Here is a 19,861-nt window from a genome sequence, read left to right as displayed (position 1 = left end):
TGCTGACAACCTGAATCAGCTCGTAAGAGGATTCTTCCCTCAGGGCTCCAGATAAGACCCCAAAACCCTGACTTGAAAAACCCAGTTGAGCCCGTCCATTTTGACCACAGACCAGTGAGATAATGCACAGGTGTTCTTTTAAGCCACTACATTTGTGGTAACTTGTTATGTATCTTAGATCCCTACTATGAGGGAGGAGGGGAGATTTGGGGAAGAGATTGGTAGCAGCAACAACATAGTATTTCAATCCCTTGAAATCTTACATAAAAATAAAAACAGCATCTGAATAGCAAAACCATGGACAATGTATACAACAAAAGCAGGTGCCAAGGCATCTTCAGAAACCTCAAATATCAAGTAGGAGGGTGGGGACAAGAGCCCTGAGTCTCTGGTGGGTCAGACTCTGCAGAGAAGGAGAGGAAAGAAATGGTGTGTCTGCAGATGTCAGCAATAGGACAAACTCTAGAGAGCCAACAGGAACTCACTGGAAAGCACAGTGGTGCAGTGTGGGGCAGGAGGCAAAACCGAGAATGCCATGGCCCCTCTAAGAACCAGTGAGTATCAGAGACCAGTACGAGCTCCAAGAGGGAGGATTACCCCAGGCTACACAAACCTCAATGGCAACCAGCCAAAATCCCCTTCCAGGATTAGACCCCACCCCAAGGAGAGTCTACTGGGTAGAGAATCAAAACTGAAGGTTCAAATAAAACTCAATGTGTGTTGGGGGACGGCGTTAAAACAAGTCTCAGAAAAATCTCAGAAAGTAAGCTACCATACCTGCAACGTACCCAAAAACAACAAAAGAGGAAGTTCTGTGAGATTTAAAAAAATTATCCCAAATCACATATCCTTCTAAAAGTTCAGGAAAATTAATTTCATATAAAAGTGACAACAGAAAAGTATTGAGGTCAGATCCCTTGCAACATTACAAGAGGAAAAAAAAAAAGAACCAAGAACCAGTAACATTCTTACAGAGATGAAAGCATGCCAGAAAGACATGCCCACAAAACAGATCAAAACTGCAGCCAACTACATTATACAATAAAATTATACAGGATCTGGAAAAAAAAAAACCCAGCACAAATCAGAATAAGATAACTCAGGGATGAAGTAAAGGTATACAAGCAATATTTACAAATAAAAAATATTTTAAAAATGAAAGCTAAGCTACAAAAATATGAAAGATTAAAATGATAAGCACAAAATATTAGCACAATATATAATGCCTTAACACAAATAAAATTTTTAAAAATTAAAAAGAAACTAAAAGGAGATAAAACATTTCAAAAGAGAGGGCAAATATTACAGATAGGCAGAGAAAATTAAAAAAAAAAAAAAAAAGGAAAAGAGAATTCCCTGAAGAAGAAAACCAGTGCCAGGGAACACAACAAATTCCACAGTATATAATTTAGGAAAAGTTTCCTAAAATTAAATAAAATATATATTAGAAACTAAATATCAAAGAGGTGCATCATCTACATGAGAACAGCACACTGGAATGATAATCTCCAAGATATATTCAAATAAAATCTGTTGGGCTTTCAAGCAAAAGGAACATCATCAGACCATGTAGTCAAACAGAGAAAGTTATTTATAAAGAAAATCATTGTCATCGGATTTTTTTGACGGTAACACTTTATCCCAGAAGAAAATGAAGTACCCCATACTTAAGATATTTCAAGGAAAGAAAATGTGACCTAAGGCTTTTATAACCAGCAAAACTGACTTCCACAGAACTATTATCATCAACAGGAAAGAACTCGGGGCAAAAATCAGAACTACAAACCACAGAGTTCCAGTGCTGCCATGTGTGGGGACAGTCCTGAGTGGCTCAGACTCTGTACAGAAGAAGCAGAGGAAAGAAACAGAGTGTCCACAGACTTGAGACCAGAAGGAACCCTCTGCACTACTTGAAGAATCTACCAGAAAATGAGCTTTGGGCAATCGAAATGACTAGAAGATATCTACAAGAGAACTGCAAGTGGAGGTGAAACATATAATTACTTACAGGTCTGAAGATAAAGGAGGGTTAGGGGAGAGTATAGTATACAATGACCATGTGCTCAGACCCTATGGATATAGTACGGCAATCATACTAAATGGGAGGGGGGTGTCAAATGGGGGAAATGTGAAAAATCACTGTAACAGTTTTAAGTAATCAGATTGGTTATAGTGGTATTAGTACTGTTGTTACAAGATTGTTTGTAAATGGACATAAAGCAAATGAGTAATTATGAGATACAATTTCATCATCCCCTGCATCTTTGAGAACCAAAACTCTTAGCAAGGAAGAGAATCTACAGATATAACAGAAGAAGTTCAACAAAATCCTGTAGTGCTGAATTTGAATTGGGAGTTATCAAAAGAATATGTGGTCTATGTATACAATGGAATATTATTCAGCCATTAGAAATGACAAATACCCACCATTTGCTTCGACGTGGATGGAACTGGATGGTATTATGCTGAGTGAAATAAGTCAATCGGAGAAGGACAAACATTATATGGTCTCATTCATTTGGGGAATATAAAAAATAGTAAAAGGTAATAAAGGGGAAAGGAGAAAAAGTAAGTGGGAAATATCAGAAAGGGAGACAGAACATGAAAGACTCCTAACTCTGGGAAATGAACTAGGGGTGGTGGAAGGGGAGGTTGACGGGGGTTAGGGGTGACTGGGTGACAGGAACTGAGGGGGGCACTTGACGGGATGAGCACTGGGTGTTATTCTATATGTTGGCAAATTGAACACCAATAAGAAATAAATTTATAAAAAAAAAAAAAAGAAACTCATATGGTATTTTATCTTCTCCTTTGTCCTGTATACTCTAAAAACCTACAACCGATGACCAACCAAGTAGAAGGAGTGTCCCTAGCATCCAGGCTGTAGTTCTTGAAATACCATTTTTAAAGAGCTGGGGTTGGGAGTGGGCCAAGAAGGCCAGCTTCTTCCAGATCTGGTGCAGAAGATATAGAAGGTGAGTTTAGAACATCTTAAGTGCCAGAAAGTGAAGGCCCTATCAGGGCCATGTCAGAAGGACTCAAGAACTAATTTGCAAATTCTCCCACTAGAAAAAAGAATAATTTGAGCTTCAGTAAAATAATTATTGTGATGGCTTGAAATCTATCACATCCCTCGTGGTGTCATAATGACATTAGTAATGATAACAATAATAGTAATACTAATAATAAAACCAAATGGTCTCCTAACTAAATGGAAGATGAGGGAAAACCAATTCATTATTCCAAAAAGCAATAAAGAAAAAGAAATGGTGCATGTATCCTGACTATTCTATATGGACTTGCAGGAGCTTCCAGGAACTCAAATGAAAGACAAGACAAGTCATCTCTCTTTAAAAAGTATTTCAAGATATATATTCATGCCTCCTGATGAATGGATATGCCACCACCAAGACTCTTGACAGAGACACTGAACCCAAGTCTGATCAAGTCTCTAGATTTCAAACCCAGACTGTAGAAAACTACAGATTAAATGGCCTGGGTCTTCCACAAGTAAACAGCAGTGAAAATAATGAAATAGAGGGAGATCCTATAGATTCAAGGAGACCTAATAGACCTAACAACAACAAAGAGAGGCAAGGCCTAGGGATGAACACTTGAAGGATAAAAGTATTTTTAAAACTCAAGGATATTATCACTATGAAAGCCAAGATAAGGAGTCAGCAAATTTTCCTGCAGTAAATACTTTTTAGGCTTTGAGGACCAGACAGTCTCTGTTGCAACCACTCAGCTGTGCCTTTATGATGCAAAAGCAGTTGGACAGCAAGTAAATGAACAGGTGTGGCTGTGTTCCAATAAAACTTTATTTACAAAAACAAATGGCAGGCCAATCCCTGGAGCAGAGAGTGAATTGGAACTGAGGATAACATACATAAAGGATTATCCTTCCAGGGTGACCAGCAGAGTTCTATTTCTTGAGCTGAGTGGTTGTTTATTATAAGGGTATTTAGCTTACATTATTGCACTAGGCTCTATAATTCTTACACGTGATTTTTAGTATCTGTGTTTTATTTTAAAATAAAAAGCAAAATCACATGAGTCATGTAGACAATGACTAAAGATCTATTATCCAGTTTTTCCAATGAAAGATGACATGCACTTGCCCTCCATGGAATACTTTTTCTTCAAAGAAGCCAAGTGAGCTAAAGGTGTCCAAGGCCAGGTGTCTGCGCCATGATGACATTGCTAGGATTTGATCCCTGTTTTAAGAGCACTAACTGTGATGGTTATAGTTTGGGTGTCACCCTGACTAGGCCACAATACTCAGGTATTTGGTCAAATACCCATTCTAAATGCCACCATGAAGAGGTATTTTATAGGTATGTTTGACATTTAAATCAGTAGACGTGGAGTAAAGCTGGGTAACCTCCATTTGTGGGTGGGCCTCGCCCAACCAGTTGAAGGCCTTCAGAAAGGAGGCTGAAGTCACCTACTACAGAGGGAACTCTTCCTCCAGGTGGCCACTGGACTCACACTGCAACATCACCTTGCTCCTGAGTCTGCAGCCTGCCAACCGTTCTGTAGGTTTCAGACTTAGCCCCACAATCCCTCTAGCTTATTCCTTGAAATACATCCCCCTGTTGATTCTGTTTCTCTGGAAAACTCTGACTGTAACCTCAAACAAGTTACCTACCTTCTCTGTGCTCTGGGCACTTCATTGCCAAAGTAGGGCAATAATTGCAGCAGATACAAAATTTTAAAGGGTAGTTTCTTACCTTTCTTGGGAGAAGGCCATTTGATGCTTACCGCCCCCCCCCCTTGTCCTGACCTAATCAAAGCATGCCGGGGTGGAACAGCAGCCACCTCGGCCATGAAGATGAGAGCCACATGCTGAGGGACCGCACATGAGCAAAAGTAAGTGAGCCTGGGTCCCCCATGTCATCACTTAGCCTTCGCACCTGGTCACAAGGGAAAACTGCTAGGTTGCGCCAACGGTTCACTATGGTTCAACTTTACACATCCAACCCTAACCTCCACCTTTGCAGTCCAAGCAGAAAAAAAGAGACCGGATAATGAGCTAATATGTTGTCCTTGGAACGATGCCTAGAACATAGACATTATTATCATTAATGATGCACACCGTCCCTCCGTACTGGATGTCCCACCACGGCTCGGTGAGCAGCTCCAGATAATCATCTCAGCCTCAGCTCCAGAACGAAAGTGTGTCTCTCCCACAGGCATCGAATAAGAGTTTTGGTCTTGGTTCTCGATGGCCATAGGAAATGCTGTTCCAGCTTAGACCACTTAGGGCCCCGGGCCTGATTTAGCAAATAAAATCACAGGGTGCCAAGTGCAATCTGAGTTTCACCTATGCCATGAATTGGTTTTAGTAGAATATGTCCCATGTGGTATTTGGAAGGAAGTTGTACTAAAAAATTATGCACCATTTATCTGAAATTCAGATTTTACTGGACATACTATATTTTAAGACTTCCCTTGTTGGGGCCCATCACATTCAAACACTTGAACTGGGAGAGAGTGGGAGCTGTGATTCATTAAGTGAAATTCTGGTGCTGTCTTTTTCTTTTCTTTTCTTAAGATTTTACTTATTTATGAGAGAGAGAGAGAGAGAAAAAGGGGGAAGAGCAGAGGGTGAGGGGCAAGCAGACTCCACGCTGAGTGCAGAGCCCAACTTGGGGCTTGATCTCAGGATCATGAGATCACGACCTGAGCCAAAACCAAGAGTCAGATGCTTAACTGACTGAGTCACCCAGGCACAATTCTGGGGTTGTCTTACCGAAAACAGGTGAATAGGTCAGAAACACACACACCCTCATAAATGTCCTCTCAAACATCTCATTTTTTTCGAAATAAAACAACGTACAAAACCTGCAAGCTGCATATCCACAAACTACAGATCTGGGGAGACAGATGGGACCTGTAAACACAGGATATAAAGCACAAAAAAAATCCCTACTTGTGTATAAGGTAGTTATGATCCAACCACGCTGATGTTTACGACAAAAATTTTCTATTTCTTTTCCTCCAGTCATTCAATTGCTGGATGAAACCCCCAATAAGACAGAAAGGAAATCATAGCACAGAGTATAAAGATTCAGAAAGAATATAATTATATGATAGGTGTGTGTGCTGTAAGCTTGCACATATCTATCTTTCTTAAAAATAGATTGCATAAAGAAAATCTCTGATTTCATTGAAAACAATAATTATGTCAGTTATACTAAGAAAAGGATTATAATACTCAGAATTTGGAATACTTGGTAACTCGCAGCTTAGTATTCCGCATATTTGTTGCAAACTGGAATATTCTGGTATGATAAATAGCAGTGTGCCTGTGTCTGTGTTTGTGTATACACATTGACACACACACAGGTATATGGCCTTAGCCTGCGATCCACTGGGATCACAGAAGAATTCATTTTTGAGATATGATAGGAATTAGCAATATCACGTGAGTTTCGATGGTCTGAAATTAGACAGCTCTTAGGATGCCAGGATTCAAGTCCTTTGATTTTATGTGACTGACAACTTTTGCTCATTTAAGGAAGACTCTACAACAATTAAATCAGAACAAAAGGCATCTAGTACTGACATTATCGCAAATATATATAGGATGTACACTTAATTCTCTCCCTTTATAAATTCCGCTAACAACCTAAGCATAGCTTCGATTCTCTTGTCCTTTGTGCAGACTCCAGCTTTGTGAGCATGGAGGAATTGGATGCAGCTCTTAAAAAAAAAAATAGAAAAAAATTGATATTACAAAATGGAGAGAGGGGTTTGATACAGGACTAAAACTGAAACACGGTTTTTGTTCTAAAAAGAAACTCCAAAGAAACCCCCTAATTGAATGAGGAAGGTGGCATTATTCATTCATTCATTTTCCTGTTCCCTTATCCAGGATTAATTGAGCAGCTATTTTGTGCCAAGCACTAAGCCCTTGGGGGATCCAGGAGCACGTAGGGTACGCTGCCTGCCCTTCTGAGGAGAGACCACCCCACCCTGACCTTCCAGGCTGTTCGTTGCCACAAGTGCTTTGCGTGTTTTGTTCTCTCATCCACTGAGAAATGCGGAGAGGACCCCCGTGCTGTCCAGAGAGCAGTATGTCCCCCTCTTGTATACAGCAGGATTCTGGGTGAGACACAGGTGCACCCCTTTAAAATTTCACTAACTATATTCTTTTTATTGGTGCGTACCTTTTATATGGGTTTCCATTTCTACTTCCTTGTGCAACAGATTTTTAAGTTATTTATGACTGAGACAAAGATCAAGTAAGAAATAATAGAGGGGACACGTGGATGGGCAGCTTGATTGCAAGTGACTCACAGGTGGAAAACAGTGTTTTATGTAATGCCAGGGACCCCAAAAAGAATCTTGCTGCCTTAATTCCTCCCCGTGTGTCTGCTCGGGGCTGAGATTCCTTTCATTTGGAGACAAAGTCACGAAATCCTTTGATAATGCAAGGGAAGATAGAAGAGCAAACGCCCCTGGGAAAAGAGCACGTGGGCTAGCACTTACACAAAAATATAAAACTGGGCAAAGTCAGGCTTTCTGACATTTTTAGGGGATGCCACTGGAGACCCAAAAGGTGTCTGGGAAGAGGTTAAAGGGCAAAGAGAAGCGGTGGGTGGGGCTCCCCCCATTGAGCTCTGAGTGCTGGGGCCCTGTAATTGATCATATAGTGATGCTTAGATCAACCAAAAGAATCTAGAACATTCTTGGTTCTTTATGGAGAGCAAAGTGGTTTGCATACTTAATAATCTCCTTAAATAATAAAACCATGAGGGGCCCCTGGGGGGCTCAGTCGGTTAAGCATCTGTCTTTGGCTCAGGTCCTGATCTCAGGGTCCTGGGATCAAGCCCCACATCAGGCTCCCCACTCGGTGGGGAGTCTACTTCTCCCTCTCCCTCTGCTCCTCCCCGTACTTGTGCTCCCCCTCACATATGCATGCTCTCTCTCTCTCTCTCTCTTAAATAAATACAATCTTTAAAAAATAATAATAAACCCGAGAAGTGGTATCGTCATACGCTCCTTGTACATTTGAGGACATACATGACCAAGCATTAAGTACCTTGCCCGAAGTCACACAGCCAAGCCAAACTGGCATCCGAATGTCAGTTCTGTAATGACCTATTCTGTCTTACATTTAAAGGAATGTGATTAATCTAATTTACGGACCACGGCAGCTCTTGGCTCCTCCAGAGTGGTCCGCAGACCAGCACTGCCGGCATCACCCGGGAGCTCGTTAGAAATGCAGCATCTCATGCTCCACCCCAGACCTCCTGAATCAAAATCTGCATTTCACAAAGCTTCCAGGGAATTCACACGCCGCTGAAACCTTTCCTCCATCCATCCAAGAAGGAAAATCATTTTAAAAAAATGTATAATAACAAAATCAAGAACAAAACCGCAGATAGGAAGAATAGTAACCTGCATGGCAAAGGCAGGGAAGGAGGAAGGAGGGGGGGAGGGAGGGAAGCAGGGAGGGAAGACAAGAATGAAAGCACTAATTACTTAGCAATCTGGAAACATAGACCTTATTTCCAAAAACACCCTGAAAATATCCTTTTCCCCTTCTGATTGTCAGCACCAACGTTTCGCGTTTCTGAGAAGAGGGGCTGACCGCCCAAGCCCCGTGCATTCTGTATAGGTGAGGTTTGCATGTGCTACAGAACCCCCGGTGCCTAATGAAAGCCTTTTAAGTAAATCTCACGAAGCTCTAATCTCGCGGAGCCCGTCCGTGTTCTTCTCTGCTGTTCTTATTTAATTTTTAATAAGAACACTTCCATGCGGCTCGAAAGCACGGCTCAATTAAGAAATATTCCTACCAGGCATCTTTGAAATCTTACGGCATTCTCTTCCTTCTGTTTCCTGATGACCCTCAATTTGGTTGTGTAGAAGAGCTTATGGGGAGGAGGGGAACCACCGAGGCTTATTTTTTAATTGCAAGTTCAATTTCACACTGTTCTTTGTGAGATGGCAAGACTGATTTTCAAAGACAGAACCGCAACTCGGGCGTCTGCTGCCAGAAGGCTACAGTGTGCATATCTTAGGGTTGTATTTTGAAATTTCAAGTGGCATCTTTGATCTGATTCCTTAGGTATTAGATGTCCTTGAAGTTCTATTGAGGTCATGAGAAATAATTTTAAGGGAAACAATGGTTTCTGAATCACAGAACCCCGACTATAAGTATCTTAAAGTAATCTAAACTCAAGTCCCTTATAATGCGGTAAGGTTTACAACAGAAGAAATATCGCCTGGTTCTTCCCAGCAAAATTTACCTTGCATTTACATGTCTTTTCTAAAGACCAGTTTCCCAAGATTTAAACCTAGCCACAAATTTTTCCTATATGCTCATATTTTTCAGCTAGGACTTCACGGTTGCGTCTCTATCAGTATATTTATACATCAAAGGCCGTACATGCAAGTACATATGTGTGTGTGCATGTGTGTGTGTGTGTGTGTGTGTGTGTGGCAGCAACAAATGGTGATGCCTGTGTTGTTAATTTCAAAAGCACAAAAGAATAATGCATAATGTACAGAATTATGTATTCGTTATTTTCATCTGTAATCCATTCTCTGCCTAAAATGTAAGCAATCTCACTAAACTAGGCATCATATAAATGGCACAATTATATATAGAATCATGAGGGTGTGGAGGGGAAAGAATAGTTAAAATAGCAGGAAGACAGACATCACTATAGATCAGAGCTGCAGCTACACTGACCATCAATTTTAACTTTGCCTATCCACATGGCAAAGACAAAAAGAAAACATACTTTCCTATAGATCTCGTACTTCATCATAGAGGAAAACGTACAAATGCACCCAAAGTAAAATGTTCTTGCGCCCCAAAGGAAATTTTCACATGGATCTATATTTTGGGCCTCCCCTTCACCCCCCAAGCAACCTAATAGCCAATGTCTTCAAATCTGGCTATACTGAAGCCAAAATACTGCAATATGGGTTTCCATTTGAATAATCCCTGTAAGAATACCTCCCAGAGGGGATTTCTGCAGGTGGGTGAGGTCATGCTGACCCCAGTTTGTAAAATGGGGAGAGGTCAGAGATCTTGGAGTAGGACTAGTACAAAATGTCTAACGGCTCTTTCAAATACCAGGGGTACCTGGCAAATTCCTCAAGCTACTTCTCAATGTAGCTAAATTGCTAATTTCCCAGTTGACTTTGCCAGAGATTCAGTATCTTTGGAAACCAAATATTTCAAAGTAAGGATTAACTTCCTCCAGTAAGTACTTAGGAATCTGAAAGATTATTTAACTCAGCCACAAAGCATCTTTTTAAAAAATAAGGTTATTGAGTGATAATTCACATAACACGAAATTTAGCCACGTCAATGATTTTTAGTGAATTTACCAAATTGTACAACTATCACCATAATCAAGTGGTATAATATTCATCACCCCAAGACTATCCCTCATGCATCTCTATTCCCACCTCTAATCCTAGGCAATTATAAACCTAGTTTCCATATTTTTTAAATTGCTTTTCTGGATATTTCATTGAAATCAAATCCTGCAACATGTGGTCTCTTGTGCCTGACTTCTTTCACTTTGCACGATGTTTTTGAGAATCAACCAAGGCTTATCATGTACTGGGACTTAACTTCCTTTTTACTGGCAAATAATATTCCACTGTAGGAATATACCACATTTTATTTATTTACCAGTTGACATTTGGGTTATTCCTAATTTTAGCCACAGTGATGCCTCCCATCTAAAAGGGAGACTCACAGATCCTAGAGATGGGGCCCATATTTGCCCAAAAGTGCACTGGATTTGTTCAAGCACCTAGACAAACAAGGAACAGCCAAACAAGGAACAGCCCAGCTTCCAGAGTCATGTGACATGCAAGAGCTAAATTAGGAACAAGCTTTGCCAAATCATAAGATCATTTTCTACATACCCTCTTTTTTCTCCTTTTCCCTTAATTCATGTTTAATAATTGTAAGAGCTAACTCTTATCGAAGGCTTATGAGATTTAAAGCTTATTGTATATTCACATGTACTATCTCATTTAATTCTTGTGACTACCTGGGAGGTCAGCATCACTTTTGCCTCCTTTTCAAGAAATGAGGGAATTGAACCTTTTGGCAATTAACTACTCAAGATCATGCAGCTGGGAGCAGGTCAGAGGAAGACTCAACACTTAACAGGCTAGAGCCTGCGTGTGAACATGGTACTACACTGCCTCTTCATATCTCGTATCTCTGACATCCCTTCTTCAGGGAAAGTCATTTCCTGATCCCCTAAACAGTGTAGACTCCTCCCATTAAACATCCTGTAGATCTCTGAGCTTCTTCATGACACTCTGGTAATTAACATAGAATGCTGTATTTCCTTCCAGTCTGTAGTTTTCATGAGGACTGGGAATCAGACTTAGCCCATTTTTCCTGTTATACCTTAGCCCCTGCCCAATTTGGGCCAATTACAGGCATCCAATAACCATGGGTTAAATATGAGTCATTATTTATCAGGATAGCTGCGTAAAGCTCCCACCAGGAGATGTCTGTTAGTTGCCAAGTAATTCCCCCCAAAAAAAACAGTATGAAATATGCGCTTAAGTTAGATCATTTAGTAGTGGCACTTAAACATTGGAACCTACTTGCCATATACAAAAATGTTGATCTTGGTGTATTTTGATGATAAGCAGAGCCCTGTGAAGTGATTTCATCAATGGGTTTAGTTCCTTTAATGGAGTTGCAATACTAAAAACTAAATACTAAATACTAAAACTAAAACTAATCCTAAGAGTGGATGCTGTTCTTCCTACTTACCAGGTAGGAATGCTTTTGTCTACACTCCAATTTTGCACTATTGATATTTTGGGCCCAATGATACTTGGTTGAAGTCTGTCCTATACAACATAGGATGTTTTGTAGCTTCCCTGATCTTTACTCCCTAGATGCCAGTAGCACCTGCTCTTCATTCCCACCCCAGGTGACAATCCAGAATGTCTCCAGATCTTGCCACATGTCTCCTGAAAGGCAGACTTGCCTTGTAGGAAACCCAATGTTCTAGGCATTTTTCTGATGCATTAGCTCATCGAATCATAACAACCCCATGAGGTATCATTATTATCCCCATTTAAGGGATTAAAACAAAACAAACTTTGCCAGTGAGACTTTAATTTTCCAGGGTCACAGAATTGGCACGAGAGCCCATCTCCTTATGCAATTCACTTTGTCTTCCACTGCCTGTTGCTGGTAAAGGGAAACACTGTGGTCGCTCTTAGCTGCATGGGAGGCAGAGGGCAGTAATATCACATCTGGCTGATACTAGTCCATTGTCTTCATATATTAAATGAGTAAATCCATGTTACTGGCTTAGAACAGTGTCTGCGACACAGTATGAACTATTTACTAGCTATTGTAATCATTATCATTCCCTGGCTCTGAGCACACTGCTGCCCCAGTGAAACTCAGGTTTATTAACAAGAGAGAAGCTTGGGCTGGATGTCGTCCTATAATACATCCTATAACAGCATATGACACTCTCAGCAGCTCCCCATTTCCTAGAGCCGAGAAATCAATTTCATATAATAGCTCTACTAGGATATTAAAATAGAAGTAAAATAGGAAGTTAAGACACAGCCCTCTTTTATTTGAAACTGGAAATCCACCCATCATAAGAACTTACCTGCTTACTCTGAGTTTAGAAGTAATGATATGTTATAGGCTTTAGGAAGCATTAAAAGCTTGTGTTTTATTCAAAGACTATCCAACTTACTTTATCTATTGCTTCTGTCCATGAAGCCACACACCAGGGAGAAAATTATGATGCAGATAAAGACAGATGCTATCCACAACCACTTTCCTACTAAAATAAGGACTAGTGAATAATAATTATGCCCAAACCAGCTTGTTGTTACCATAAAAATGGACAAGAATTTGTTTATTCATTTAAATACACACACACACACATATAGTTATTTATATATTTGAATGTGTGTGTGTGTGTGTTGAGGTCATACTCTGAGTCAGACACAGTTCAAGATACTGAGGATGTAGCAGTAAGAAAACCAAACAAAATTGCCTACCTCCATGGAGTTTTCATCACAGTGAAAGAGAGGAAATGAACAAGATAAGTATATTCAGTTAGGTTTTGAACTTGAAATAGAGTCTATTACACTTCACATTCCTTCCTGGAATGATATAGAGACAAAAGCTTACATGAGGTTGGTGAAGGCTGGAAAAATGATATAGATAACATCAAGCCAAAAAAAAATGCTGAGGAAGCCCTCATAAAATAAGAAAACTGAGTCCCAGAGAAAAGAAGTGCCTTGCCCATGGTCACAACTGTGTATTAACCAGAAATTTTTCTGATATGAAAAACAAAACAGACGTAAATACTCAAATCAAACTCACTTAAACCAAAAAGAGGGTAAATTTGGCTCCTATGGTTGGCATGTGGATAAATCTGGGCTTCAGGTAAGGTTAGATCCAGGGCTTTATGTTATTGTTGAGACACTGACTCTCTGTCCATTTCTCAGTACGATTTTCTTCTCTGATGGCTTCATTCTCACTGAAGCTTACTTTGTGAGTTTACAAAAATGATTGCTGGCAGCTCCTGGTTTGTATGGCTCCCTAGAGTTCAGCTCTGTAACTGGCAAATTCAAATCCCAGCTCTATTATTTGCAAGCTGTGTGACCTCAGGCATGTTCTTTGACCTCCCTGTGCTCACAGTTTCTTTTTTTTTAATAATAAATTTATTTTTTATTGGTGTTCAATTTGCCAACATACAGAATAACACCCAGTGCTCATCCCGTCTAGTGCCCCCCTCAGTGCCCGTCACCCATTCACCCCCACCCCCCGCCCTCCTCCCCTTCCAACACCCCTAGTTCATTTCCCAGAGTTAGGAGTCTTTATGTTCTGTCTCCCTTTCTGATATTTTCCATACATTTCTTCTCCCTTCCCTTATATTCCTTTTCATTATTATGTATATTCCCCAAATGAATGAAAACATACAACGTTTGTCCTTCTCCGATTGACTTAGTTCACTCAGCATAATACCCTCCAGTTCCATCCACGTTGAAGCAAATGGTGGGTATTTGTCATTTCTAATGGCTGAGTAATATTCCATTGTATACATAAACCACATCTTCTTTATCCATTCATCTTTCGATGGACACTGAGGCTCCTTCCACAGTTTGGCTATTGTGCACATTGCTGCTAGAAACATCGGGGTGCAGGTGTCCCGGCATTTCATTGCATCTGTATCTTTGGGGTAAATCCCCAACAGTGCAATTGCTGGGTTGTAAGGCAGGTCTATTTTGAACTCTTTGAGGAACCTCCACACAGTTTTCCAGAGTGGCTGCACCAGTTCACATTCCCACCAACAGTGCAAGAGGGTTCCCTTTTCTCCGCATCCTCTCCAACATTTGTGGTTTCCTGCCTTGTTAATTTTCCCCATTCTCACTGGTGTGAGGTGGTATCTCATTGTGGTTTTGATTTGTATTTCCCTGATGGCAAGTGACGCAGAGCATTTTCTCATGTGCATGTTGGCCATGTCTATGTCTTCCTCTGTGGGACATCCACATGCAGAAGAATGAAACGAGACCACTCTCTTTCACCATACACAAAGATAAACTCAAAATGGATGAAAGATCTAAATGTGAGACAAGATTCCATCAAAATCCTAGAGGAGAACACGGGCAACACCCTTTTTGAACTCGGCCACAGTAACTTCTTGCAAGATACATCCACGAAGGCAAAAGAAACAAAAGCAAAAATGAACTATTGGGACTTCATCAAGATAAGAAGCTTTTGCACAGCAAAGGATACAGTCAACAAAGCTAAAAGACAACCTACAGAATGGGAAACCGTATTTGCAAATGACATATCAGATAAAGGGCTTGTTTCCAAGATCTATAAAGAACTTATTAAACTCAACACCAAAGAAACAAACAATCCAATCATGAAATGGGCAAAAGACATGCTCACAGTTTCCTTCTGTTAAATGGGGATAAATATGAATGCCTATAAGACAGGGTTGTAGTGAGGGCTGAAAGAAAAAATTCATACCAAAGTGTGTTCTTCACGCAATGCCTGGCAGACAGTAAACACTCAGCTCTTACTATTGACAGTTTATCAATTCCAGGAGGAAGAGCTTCTTTTCTCAATAACTCATACGGGGTCAGAAAGGTAATTCACCCTGCCTGGGTCATGGTCCTCACTGGAGCCATGGATGTAGGAAGATGGAGGAGTCTCTTTTGAATTCTACAAACTGAAAATAGGGTCAGGGATGGATTCCCCCAAAGAACAGGGGCTGATACCAGAAGGGGAAATAATGGATGCTGGGTTGGCAAGCAAAACAGCTATTCAGTCCAGAGAGTGTTGGGCACGTAGGGGACTGAGAACATGGAGAGAGAGGGGGGTGGTATGCCAAAAGAAATTACCAAGAGAGATACAGTGAGCAAAAGGAATGAAGTAAAAGCATGAGGGATGCTTCTGCACATGGCTTCATGCCACAGAGGGAGGAACACCCTGAGAAGTGAAGCCGAGTTTAGTTAACTTTTCCTCGAACATCCTTTCTTTAGCAGGAGGGGATGGGGTGTTGACTTTGTGGTTAGACTTGTTCTGAGAGCTGGCTATTATTGTGCCCATTTTCTCTGTCCAAAATTTTGGGAAAATGCCTGAAACTTGATTGATCCCTGATGTGACAAACTGGTTTTCACACGGGACAAAGTTGACTCTCAGATGGCCTCTCTGACCCCACGATGTTTTGTAAAAGTGAAAGTAAGCTGTCCAATATTTAGGAATAAAGAGATTTCAGGGTGCCTGGGTAGCTCAGTCAATTAAACAACCAACTCTTGGCTTTGGTTCAGGGTCATGAGATTGAGCTCTGAGTTGGGCTCCAAGCTCAGCAGGGTGTCTGCTTCAGATTCTCTCTCTTCCTCTCCCTCTGCCCCTCCCCCTGCTTTCTTTTGAGCTCTCTCAAATAAATAAATAAAATCTAAAAAAAAAAAAGAAGAAGAAGAATGATGAGACTTCAAATTCATCACAGGTTTCCAGTTCCTCTTTTGACAAATCAAGACACCTGTGAATATTGGGTCTGAATTCCCACACGGGATGGATGGAGCTGCATTGGTCCTTTGGACAAGGTCAGTGCATTCTAGTGTCTCACTACCCAAAGTGTGACCCACAGGCCAGAGGCATTAGCATCACATGGGAACTTGTTAGAAAGGCAGACTCTCAAGCCCCATTCCAAACCTTCTACAACAGAAAGAATAAATGCTCTAGGTTAGGAGAATGCACACTCCAGGGTGAGATGCACTGCACGGTCCCCATTTGGGCCTCACTCCCCTCTTTCATTGAAGGTCAGGACCAAGACCATGGTGGAGGGCATGAAATTTAAGAAGGCCTCGTTCTCAGGCTCAGGCCACTGACACCCCCTCGGGGTATGTGTGCAAACACAGCATCAGTACTCACACCACTTGCAAGTGCATATCACCCTCACTGTGTGCCTGAGACACATCTCTTGCCTTACTTACGCATTGCCAGCCCCTGATGAAGGCCTTTAATTTACTGTCAATGTCCCATTTCTATAGGGTCAAGAATAGAAGAGGACACAGAAAGATCTAGCATAACTCCATAGTTTTGCAACTGGAAACCAAAAAGGGATTGCAACCAGGCCCAGAGCTGAGCATCTGATGAGTGGTGGAGGAGAGAGAAAATCGTGTGTCTGGTCATTAGGGCCACTGACTCTCTCTTCCTACCACACCACAGCTGCCCCTCATTCATGCTGGCGCCGCCGCTTCTGGTTATGCTTGTAGAAAAGTGATGAGATCTTAGACATAGGTTAAGGAACATGAAAGTGATATTTTTATTCTTAATCAACAGATCATTACAAATGGTCACTTATTGATCAATAACTTAGTTGCCTAAGTAATATGGATATACTTAAAGGAACTGGAGAGGTTATTTTCTTTTACTTGATGAGAAAAATCAATTTTTAAGGTAATCAAAGGCAAAGATTTCTTAGATACAACATCAAATCCATACGGGGGTAGAAAATGATAAATTGGCCTCAATCAAAATTAAGCAAGATGCTGCAGGGAGAATAAAAAGACAACCCTTTGACAGGGAGAAAATATCTGTAAATATCTGTAAATCGTGGCATCCAACGAAAGACTTCTATCTAGATTGCATGAAGAATATTCAAAAGGCAATAATCAAAAAACAAACTAACACAAAAAGTGGGCAAAAGATTTGAAGAGATACTTCACCAAAGATGACATATGGAAGGATGCAAATGAACACCTGAAAAGTTGTGCATGTTGCTGGTCATTAGGGAAATACAAAATCAAATTTCAGTTAAATGGTACTACATAACTATTTAAATATCTAGGGACACCTGGGTGGCTCAGTGGTTGAGCGTCGGCCTTCAGTTCAAGGCGTGATCCCGAGGTCCTGGGATCGAGTCCCACATCAGGCTCCCTGCATGGAGTCTGCTTCTCCCTCTGCCTGTGTCTCTGCCTCTCTGTGTGTGTGTCTCATGAATAAATAAATAAAATCTTTAAAAAATATCTAAAATTGTAAAGCTGGACATAATAACTGTTGATGATGATATAGAACAGCCAGGACCTACACTACATGGCTTCTGGGGATATAAAATAATGGAATATCAATTCTATCTCAATTTAAAAAAAAAAAACATACGAGAGAATAGTAACAAAAAGTATTCAAACTTCCCATCCATTTGGCCTCTCTGCTTTTTCTTTGGACACAGCACACTCCATATCTACTTCTCGGAGCCTTGGCATTTGCTATTCCCTCTGCCTGGAATGCTCTTCCCCAGATATTCAAAAAGGTTGTTCCTCAATATCTTTTCTGTCTTTATTCAAATATCACCTTCTCTACATATACGCTAAACCCTTCGCCTAGCACTACCTTTTCCTATTCCCAGCTGCATTTCTTTGCTTCCCACTTCACATCTGTCACACTATGCATTTTGCTTATTTATCTAGTTAATCATCAGCCTCTGGCCTCTAGAATGTAAGCTCCCTTGGAGCTGGGAACTCCTGTTTTTGTTCAGTGCTATATTCCCAGCACCTGGAATAATGCCCAGCACATATTAGAAGTGTAATGGTATTTGCTGAATACTGATCCAGTTAAGTCTTTACTTTTCATGTGTTCATAGGCACCTCACAGTAGCATTTTTGTGCCTACACAGCAAGTACATATCATTAGATTCCACGATAAAAAAAATCACTAATCGAAATTCTTTTTGAGTTACCAGCTCATACGACATTTGAAACCCCAAATTAAATATGTGCTAATAGACGCCACAGCACTTTGTAAGCTGCAAAGCTGCAATACAATACTACGTTATTGTATTTTTACATAATCTCTATACCCAACGGGAGGCTCAAACTCACAACCCCCAAATCAAGAGTTTCATGCTCTACAGACTGAGCCAGCCGGGCGCCCCAGAACTACATTGTTATTAAAAACAGGACTTAGAAGTAGCCCCAGGTGAGTTTTCTGAATCTGGGGTAACTTAATTCTAAACAACTCACTTCAAAGTGTTTGGACCTCAGTTTACCCACCTGTAAAAGAGCTATTTAAACTCCACAATGGCTAGTAACTCTAGAGCAGTGTAGCGTAGTGCAAGAGAAGTAGGTTGTTAGCAGGCAGACCTGGGCTCAAATCTCGGCTATGCTCAAACACCCGCATATCTTGGGAAGTCTCTTAGCTTCTCTGAGCTTCAGTTTCTTCATCTGTAAAATGGAGGCAAACATCATCCCTGCCTCTTTGGAATGCCTTATAAATGAAATAATACCTGAAAACTGCCAGGCATACGGAAAGTATCCAAAAAAGCAATATGTATTTTATCAGTGTATTTTTCCCTTTTTTTTTCCATCTTTAACACACTCCTTTTGTTGGATACTCCAGTCCCTTCTATCTTCTAGGAGAAAATTTTAATTTTGATTCTAACACTTATAAATCTTGAAAGTGAATGAATTAAAGCTGCTAGCCAGTAAAACTTAATTCAGCATAAATGCTCCCAGGTAGAAACTTTCCAAAAAAACATTGAGTTCCACCCACCCATCTGGGCCTGGAGAGTCAGAAAGTTTAACCACATTGCATACTGCTCTATTTTAAATGCCACAATGAACAGCACAGGCTTAACTGCAATTAAGTAGTCCCTGCTGACCACTGAATATACAGTACATCATACTCAGGAGAGGCGAAACTGTCAGATTAGTGGAAATTCATTTTGGGATTGCTGGGTAATTTCAAGAGCTGACAGCCAAAGAAAAATCCATGATCCCCTGTGTGTGCCAGCATAGATCACTCTCTAACAGCAGCTGTTTGGGAACTCATAATGCAGCAGGATTCCAGATTCCAAAGTTCACTTCTAGAGCAAAGTTGGAGAAGAAAATGTGAGTGATGATGAGATCATTGTTTTAAATGGAAAAAAAACCTGAAAGATCCTTCTTGTACCAACCTTAGCTAAACAAATAGGAAGTGGGCTTATAAAGCTGGCATAGGCTTTGGGAGACAATCACTTCTGAGCTAAGGACTGGGGAATATGCAGCTCGGTAAAAGCTGGACATTAGTTCAGAACTCTAAACAGGACCTTGTTCCCTGAGAGTTTTTTGCCTGAATGTACAGTTTTCTGGAAGTCACTTGGCCCTAGATGAGTTTTCAAACTCTCCCCTTCATCAGCCAAGCTGATGCTTTTTTGATGAGCAAAAAACATTTCACTTAGTAGATAAGATCTGGAGGGCTAACAGGTGTCAACTGCTCACTATACCCCAGGCACTGTGCTGGACACTCTGTCTGTAATATCTTTCAATCCTTCGTCGGTCCTTGTGATGTCAGCATTCTTATACCCATTATACAGATGAAGAAGCTAAG

The 19,861-nt window shown here is 40.7% G+C and overlaps 1 long non-coding RNA gene across 1 annotated transcript in view; it reads right to left on the bottom strand.

The window, feature by feature from the left end:
- LOC112674132 (uncharacterized) overlaps positions 1-19,290 on the bottom strand; it is a 195,764-nt gene extending 176,474 nt beyond the window's left edge. The window contains exons 1-2 of the long non-coding RNA XR_003145241.3: positions 19,131-19,290; positions 18,547-18,717 (exon numbers count right to left, since the gene is read on the bottom strand). This is a non-coding gene — a long non-coding RNA (uncharacterized LOC112674132). The remainder of the gene's footprint in view (positions 1-18,546; positions 18,718-19,130) is intronic.
- Between the last annotated feature and the right edge of the window lie 571 nt (positions 19,291-19,861).

The sequence above is a fragment of the Canis lupus genome, chromosome 24, assembly GCF_003254725.2.
Source record: "Canis lupus dingo isolate Sandy chromosome 24, ASM325472v2, whole genome shotgun sequence".
NCBI lineage: Eukaryota > Metazoa > Chordata > Mammalia > Carnivora > Canidae > Canis > Canis lupus.
This window is presented reverse-complemented; position numbering and strand designations above follow the sequence as displayed.